The following is a 9,326-nucleotide window of genomic DNA, read 5'->3' on the forward strand; positions in this document are numbered from 1 at the left end:
TTAATAATTGACTTTCTTAATTAAATTGGTGTTATTGGATTGAATGGCACTAAACACAATCAAATATTTATAATAATGTGATTATAGATTATGCTAATAAAAATACTATTAATTTTTAAATAAAATTATAATAATAATTATTTATATAATAAACTATGTTTAATATAAAAGGGTTTAATTGTAAAATAAATGTTTAAATTATACATCTTTAATTCATTTTAAGATTGATATTGTTTTTTTATTAGTTTAAGTGATTACATATTTAAATTAATCTTTTACCTACAATTGAGTTAACCAAATATATTAATATTATTCCTCATACATGTCATTGAAAGTAACCAAATTTTGTAATAATTTTCTTGTGGAGTAGGTATTTCATGTCCTCTCATTATTCAATTTCGTGCACGAGAAACGTACCGTAATAATTGAGCTAATCTTGTCTCTCGGATCGAACGGTTTAGAATAATTGAGTTCGTTCCTCGTGGATCATGCATATAATTTCTAAACATCTACTAGAATTTGAAGCAATTGTACTTAGGAATAGACTGAAGTGTAGGGCCAATTTTGACTATTTTTTGGATATAGTTTCTAATTAAAAAAAAATTGTGGATTATTAGAATGTTGAATGTAGGCCTCATTTCAGCTCGATCTTTAGTAAGCTGATTGTTCTGTCCTTTTGCTAATTGGTTACAGATTAAAGATGGTTGGATTTGAGATAATATTCGGGAAAGGAAGGAGAAGGTTAGTTGGCATCGCCTTATATGGTTTCCAACTCATATCCCAAAATTCTCTTTAGTTTATTGGATGGTGATTCTTGACAAATTGCCTACAAAAGACAGACTTGCTCGGTTTGATATTGTGACTGATAATGTGTGTGGTTTGTATGGTATTGGGGTGGAATCTCGAATCATCTTTTCTTGGAATATTCGTATGCGAGGGAGGTTTGGGGTGTTGTTATGCATTCTTGCGGGTTGCAACTGCTGGAACAGAATTGCTGGGATGATACTCTTCGTTGGATGATCTTGAATCTGAGGGTAAGTCTCTTATTTCATATTCTTAAATTAGCTTGGACTGGTTTTGTATAGTTCATATGGGAAGAACGTAATCATAGGCATTTTAGAGGGTTAATTCGTTCGGCTGATACAATTGTGAATGTCATAAAAGAGTCTGTTAGGATTAAGTTGTATAAATGTCGTATGAATAGGCTGGATGGTGTAAATAGACAATTGTGCATAGATTGGGGGTTAATCTAGCTGGTTATTATGTTACTTGTAGCAACTTGTTGCTTTCTTTTTGGATGAATACAATTTTGCTTATCCAATATATATATATATATATATATATATATATATATATAAATGTAATATATAATTTTTATTATTTTTTATTAAATTAAACAAATATCAATTCATTATAATATAAAAAATGTCAAAAATATATTTAAGCATACAAATACTTATAAAAAAAACATTACCTTCAAATATTTATTGATGCAAAATCATTGATGATAGTATTAACATCATTGCTTTCCAACATATTTTTCTTAATACATAACATAACATTTGGAAATAAAATAATGATCTTATCTAGAATTTGAAAATATATAAAAATCAAAAGAAATAATTTGAAAACATGATCTTTCCTAGAATTTTAAGAACAATCTTCAATATGATTCAAGCACCACAATTGATGATAAACAACGATGACTTTATGTTTGTGAGAAAGTATTAGAAATTAAATAGTGAAAATAATAATTTTCAGAAAAAATTGTGAAATATGGAAGAGAAAAGAAGCATCTTAACTGTACTTAAAAAAATTATCCCATTGAGTTTTGAAGAGAGAAAAAATAATGTTAATAAAATTTTTCATTGACATGGAAAATTGAAAAAGAGATTTGGTGAATTGATGGTGGGAATTTGGGAAGACCAAAGTAAAAAAGATTCGATTTGTTTTTTTTTTTATTTTATTGGAAAAGAAATATTAAATTAGAGTTTTATGAGAAGTGGAATAATTTATTAACACTAATATAAAAATTCAATAATTACGATTGACACATTAATAAACTTATGGGCCTTATTATTTTATTTTACATTTTTTAAAATTTCTTATAAAAATAAGGGAAAATATTATACAAACAATATTTTTTAATTTATGGGTCTTGGGTGGGCGCCCATTTTGCCCTGACCTAGGGTTGGCCCCGCCAAAGAGAGACGAGTAGGGATAATCGTCCCTTAAAATTTTTAAATTAATATATATTTTAATTTTTTATGTTTTCAATTAATAATCTTTTTTCGCCTCATAAAATTTTATAAGTTAAATCTCTTTTAAATTTTAAAAATTTGGTTCCTAAAATAAAATCAAACGTACCTATTAATACTTCTAAGGTGGTTTAATTACTTCATTTGGTGACTTCTAAGGTGGGACGAATCTACACTATATGGCACGAGAAAAAAAAATACAAAACCATGCAGAGTGCTGAACCATGGTCCCTTAAAATGAGAAATGTGTTCATGTGTATTTTTGAAGTTATAAAACCATATTTTAATACATAGTAAAATTATATTTTGATTGTTTTAAAAACAATAAATTATTATTCAGAAATTTTTAGAAAGTTTAATATTAGAAATTAATCTAGTGATGAAATTATATTTTGACTTCTACAAGAATTTATAATTCAATTGGGCTCCTAAAAGTTTTTTTAACTTCACATTGAAATTACATATATGAGTAGTTATTTCATACACAGATAGTATAAAAGAATTATTCCACAAGTGGAGTCATATTGTTGCAAGGTAGTATACTTGAATGATTTTAAGTCATAAAGACTAACATCTAAACCTTAGATCTTAAATCTTAAATATATACACGATAATATTAGAATTTCGTTTGTGAAATAGTTTTTCTTCATTGTCAGTGTATGAGATAGTAATCCTAGATAAAAAAATTATTTAATGTGACGTTTTAGAGAGACGGAAATATTAATCTCACATTGAAAAGTAGGGATGGCAGTATGACCTGAATCTGACGGGGAAACCCGAAACCCGATTAAATTCGGGTCGGGTTGAATGATATTGGGTCGGGTCGGGTATCGGGGATTTTTTTCGGGTTCGGGGCAAGGTATCCCCGCCCCGCCCCGCCCTGATTATATATATATATATATATATATATATATATATACATATATATATATATAATATTTTATATTTTATATAAATTATATATATAATATTTTATATTTTTATATTAATTATATATAAAATATTTTCGGGTTCGGGGCAAAAAAAATCCCCGACGGGACGCCCCAATAAAAAATCCGTCGGGGATCGGGTCGGGGTCAGGGATAGTGATTCATTTATGGTTCGGGGACGGGGCGAGCAAAACCCGCCCCGAACCCGACCCGTCCTATTGAAAAGAAAAAAAGAGACTCTGGAGTCTATAAGTAGTAGCATTGTATATCCTATCAAACATGTTTTTGGAGAATAAGATAATGGTCTTGTGACAAGTGATATCAGAATGATCCTTTAATTATTCGATTTCATGTTGAGCGCCCCAATAGGAGGGATAGGTAATGTAGACAAATGTAATAATGGTCCGTGATGAGGGCATCACAAGATTGAGTGAGAGTGAATCTCACACACTAGCTAGAGAGGTTAATCTGTCGTCATAAATAATTTATAATCATTTAAATATAATATACATTTTATAATTCATAAAAAAAAATTATTTGTTTGGGGTGAATACAATGTAATATCTATTCAAATATTCAATCATTTGACATTGAATACTCATATACCTTTGCATATATGATGTTCGAAACCGAAATTTTAAAATAACAATAATTTATTAACTATTGATAGTTTGATTCATTTATTATATAATATTTAAATAATGATGATCGTGGAATATATAGATATATATATGAAACCGAGAGCACAAGTCAACGAACTTGACCGTCTATATTTGAATCCCTGATTGAGATAGGTAAGGTGGGCAAATTTCACACTATAGACGGGGACTAACCTTGGCCCATACACGGAAACCACACAAATTGTTAAGCCAAATTTTGTCTGTTAATGCAGCTCAACATTTTCACCCATTCAATCATCCTCATCTCCCTTTTAGTGAACCAAAGCAATATATATTAAGTTGAGCACTTCACATACATAACCAGAACTCTCCCTCACATGCTTTATAAACATGGCCGTGAAGAGCCTTAAACAGAAATCCGGTTCCTTCTTTCCATTTCTCTGCTTAAAAGGGTTCCAAAACTCACCACCTTTGTCGTCGTCAGATGCTTTGTCGGCCTCGGACCAGAAGAAGCCCGGAGGATGGAAAGCTATGCCGTTCATCTTAGGTTCAATTTCTCTACTCTTATCAGATATCTTTGCATCCAGTGATGGACTGAGGACGACGAACGAAGACAATCATTTCTCTTACAAATTTTAAATTATCATATATTTTGGATATTCACTTTGTATTTTTTATTGATAATATATTGTCATTCTCTTAAAATTCTATAGGTTTATTTTTATTGATAATATGTTATCAGATATGTTTGCATCCACTGATGGACTGAGGACGACTAATAGAGACAATCATTTCTCTTGAAAATTTTAAATTATCATATATTTTTATATTCACTTTGTATTTTTTTTATTGATAATATGCTTTCAATCTCTTAAAATTATCTCTTTCTTTCGTTCTTATATAAAATCTTATGTTTATTTATGTTACTTAAATTGTATCAATTGTCCGTGGTAATTAACATGGGAAAGTGTTATCTGTTGCAGGGAACGAAACATTCGAGAGATTCGCAACCATCGGGTTGTTATCGAATTTCATGGTGTATTTGACGAAGGAGTACAACATGGACCAGGTTTCGACCTCGAATGTGATCTACATCTGGTCCGGTGTGACAATCTTCGCACCGATCATCGGTGCTTTCATCTCCGACGCCTACGTCGGAAGGTTTTTGTTACAAAAGCAAATTATATATGCTACTGAGATTAGTCCACCACTGTAGATAAACTATTCTTCCATTAAATAAAATCTAATAAGTGAAGAGAGATCAACATCTTCTCGAATTTTTTCTTGGAAGGGAAAAGAGATTTGGTCTTAAATTTTTGTTACAAAAGCAAATTATATATGCTACTGAGATTAGTGGCGGATATAAAATTGTTCAACAAACCAACCTGATATAATTTTCTTCAACATCTTATCTTTGTCCTTCACCTACACCTCTTCCATTACTTCCGTTGACATGGTTACATGTTTATAATAAATTTTTATAATATTCGAATATGTATTAGTCGTTCAATGGATCGATATTAAATAATAAAAGCTTATGTTAAATTTTTACATTCACAGGGAATGCTGACCATAACTTTGACGGCATGGATCCCAGACCTCCAGCCTCCGAAATGCCAACCGGAGCAGAAATTACTCGGTCACTGCATTGGTCCAAGCATGGGTCAAATAGGAGTATTGATAACTGGGTTATGCTTGTTATCGATCGGCACCGGCGGTATAAGACCATGTAGCATTCCCTTCGGGATCGATCAATTCGATCCTACCACCGAAAAAGGGGTGAAAGGGATAAGCAGCTTCTTCAATTGGTATTACACCACATTCACAGTGGTCATATTGCTCACATTAACCCTTGTGGTTTATATACAAGACCAAGTTAGCTGGGTCCTTGGCCTCGGAATCCCTACCATCCTAATGGCGTCTTCGATTGTTTTGTTTCTCGTCGGAACAAGGATTTACGTGCACGTGAAGCGGCAAGGAAGCATATTCTCGAGCATTGCGGCAAGGAAGCATATTCTCGAGCATTGCGCAAGTGTTCGTCGCCGCTTACAAGAAACGACACCTTCAGCTCCCTGCAGAGGGACAGGAATATGGTGTTTACTATGATCCTCCTTTAAAGGATTACGTGTTGTCCAAGCTTCCCCTCACATACCAGTTCAGGTTTGTTGATTACATAGAATGCTGAATTGGATATGTTTAGTGCACTAAACATTTGTTGATGTTCGACTAGGTTCTTGAACAAAGCGGCGATAGTGACGGAGGAAGATATCGAACCTGATGGTTCGTTTAACCGATGGAGGTTGTGCAGTATTCAAGATGTTGAAGAGGTGAAATGCATGATCAAAATCATCCCTGTATGGGCTTCTGATATCATTAGCTTCACCGCTATGGGACAACAGGCGACATTCACCTTATCACAGGCTTTGAAAATGGACAGGCATCTAGGCTCCAAATTCCAAATCTCCGCTGGTTCGATGGCGGTCATATCGATGATCACGATCGGGATTTACCTCCCACTCTACGACCGTGTCATCGCTCCAGCTCTTCAAAAAATCACCAAGCGCGAAGGCGGGATAACACTGCTACAAAGAATCGGAATCGGCAACTTTTTCGCAATTCTTGCCATGATCGTCGCTGGAGTGTTCGAACAAAAGAGAAGGAACTCGGCCATATTGCACCCCGATGCCCCACCGATCTCGGTCTTTTGGCTACCTCCTCAGCTTGTTCTCATTGGCTTTTGTGAGGCATTCAACATTCTCGGACAGATCGAGTTCTTCAACAAACAGTTCCCCGAGCACATGAGAAGCATAGCCAATTCTCTTCTCTTTTGTTCCCTAGGCGGTTCGAGCTACCTAAGCAGCTTGGTAGTCAATATCGTTCATCATGTCACCGGTGGCCATGGCCGCCCTGACTGGTTGACGAACGATATCAACGCCGGCTGATTAGATTACTTTTACTATCTTATAGCAGTGATGGGGTTCTTCAACTTCATTTATTTCCTCTATTGTTGCACATCGGTATCGGTATAAGGTTCAAATGCAAATAGTGTCGAAATCTAAATCTGATATCGAACTAAACCCAATAAAAGCATGAAGTGATATGATGTTAATGTATACCTTAGCTACCAGAATATTGTAAAACATCTTTAATTATTTGCATTATCGTTTCCTTATGTAGACGATTTCGTTGCGACAGACGTATTTATTGTCTTTGAAAAACATGAGATACTAAGATATGAACATAAGAAATATTGTAATGATAAGATGTATTATATTTTGACCATAAAAATTTATATTTAATTTTAAAAATATTAATAAATTATAAATTAACTTTAAAAATAAATTATTTTTGATGAAATTTAATAAAGCTGATAATTTGTGGGAGGTGATGGAGCAAGTGTCAATTATGGCTTTGGAGCTTTCTGCCTTTCTCTTTCTAGCATGTATGATTTAATGGCTGACAAGATATGCCTATCTTTTTCTCTCTTCATTTTATGCTTTTTCCTTTATTATTTTTTTATTGCTGAACTCTAAAAAAATCTATAAATGGCACTTGGTAGAATTATAATATACCACATGATGTAAAATTTTTGAAATATTATTAATTTTTAACAGTTAAAATCATTTAAAAATTAGACGATTTAATTTTATAATTTGAGGGTTTAATAGATTTTAATTAGGTATAAAAAATCAAACACTTAATTAATTTTTTTCCAAAAATTTTAGGGCTTCATACATTTATTTGTTTGATTTTAGGGTAAGTTATACCAATTTTTATTGAACTTTATTATTTCTCATATTTGACTCACTGTACTTTTTTTTCTTCAATTTATTCACTGAATTTTCGAATTGCTCATGTATTTGCCACTATGAATTATTTTATTATTATTTTGGTATTATGTGGTATTTTTTATTATTAGTTAACATAAAAAATAATTTAAAATATAAAATAAAAACAAAAGGTGATTGTCCACTGTTCACCAGTGTTGTACACCATCGTCGTTGGTCATAGATACCAAGTGTCACATACATACCTTTCAACTCGGTTCTTAATCCGTACGACACTTGAAAAGGGACTCTTCCCAAACCAATTCAACATTAATCCTCGATGATATGTTCAACAAATAACCACTTGATCATTAGTAGTATAGCCACTGTAGAGTTTCTCAAGCCAAAGGTCAAGATTGTAGGGCATAACAGATGCACACAATAAACCCCAACCTTCCTGCTGGGAAAATAGTTTATTATTAAAAAGCATTGGATTACATTGCCCATACTCACCCCCACACCATCGATTAGGCCATAGGGGCAGCCCTCGTTGGTGTGTCTACACACATACATGTTCGGTCCCAGATTTCATTAGTCGCTTTGTCTCGACCCTCGGAGTCTGAATTCAACCTCTATTTTGTCGGAACATGTTTCAAATCCTATCAAAAGTGAGAAAACCAAAATGTCGATCGCCGTCAATCGCCGTAGATGATGGTTGTTCGGTCACAAATTTCATGGGTTGCTTGGCCTCGACCCCATGAGTATGAATTCGACCTCTATTTTGTTGGAATATGCTCTAAAGTCCACAAATTGGAGATCGAAAGTGAGGAAACCAAAATGTTTTCGTCGAGATTCACAGTTTTTTTGACATTTTTGGTGAAACAACCACCAAATTCGACTCAACATGTCAAAATGAGTCTCTTGGTACAATATGGGATCAAACGACTATCGATTCTGAAGGTCGACGTGACGAGAAGAGACGACGATCTTAATGGGGGGTTGGGATGGAGAAGATAAAGGGGTTATGGTTAAGAATATTATTTTATTATTTATTTTAAATTATTTTTATATTAAATAATAATAAAAATGTCACACTATATAATAACAATAATAGAATGATTCAGAGTGATCAAAACAGAAGTAATTCGAAAGTTCAGTGAGTAAATTGGAAAAATCAAAAGTATAATGAGTGAAATAGGAAGGAGAGTAAAATTCAGTGAGGATTGGTGTAGTTTATCCTTGATTCTAAAATAATTTGAGCAATTTTAAATTAAACTAGAGAGGATATTAGATATGAATGAATGTATAATAACATGTTTATATACCTTTCAAAATTGGGCAAAATTCCTAGGATAATGCGAATGAGGAAGTTTTTTTTCCCAGGATAATGTCGTTCCCACATTATTTCCCCATCTAGGGTGTTTTCTACAGTACAATGCTAAAGACTCCAGGAAATCTCGACGTCTTCAAGAAAAATAAAAGTCTCCGGGATCACTTGGCGTCTTTAGGTAAAAATGAAGACTTCGGGAACACGCGACGTCTTCAGCCAAGGCAGATGGCTTCGGGAATACACGACGTCTTCACGTCTGAACCTGTTGCATGCATGCATGGGACAGCTGCTGATTGCGTGGGAATTAGCGGGAGCAGGAGTGGGTGCATGGGAATCAGTAGGAATGGGTGGTGTCATTATTACACCAATAATGGAACACCAGGTTGGGTAGTTATAAAATGGGGGGTTTAGAATTTGGATGA

At 33.4% G+C, this 9,326-nt stretch overlaps 1 pseudogene; it reads left to right on the plus strand.

Moving 5' to 3' along the window:
- The first annotated feature begins 4,183 nt into the window (after positions 1–4,183).
- Positions 4,184–6,900, plus strand: LOC120150931 (annotated as a pseudogene).
- Positions 6,901–9,326: the final 2,426 nt, after the last annotated feature.

The sequence above is a fragment of the Hibiscus syriacus genome, unplaced genomic scaffold (genome assembly GCF_006381635.1).
Source record: "Hibiscus syriacus cultivar Baekdansim isolate YM2019G1 unplaced genomic scaffold, ASM638163v2 tig00111027_pilon, whole genome shotgun sequence".
Classification (NCBI taxonomy): Eukaryota; Viridiplantae; Streptophyta; class Magnoliopsida; order Malvales; family Malvaceae; genus Hibiscus; species Hibiscus syriacus.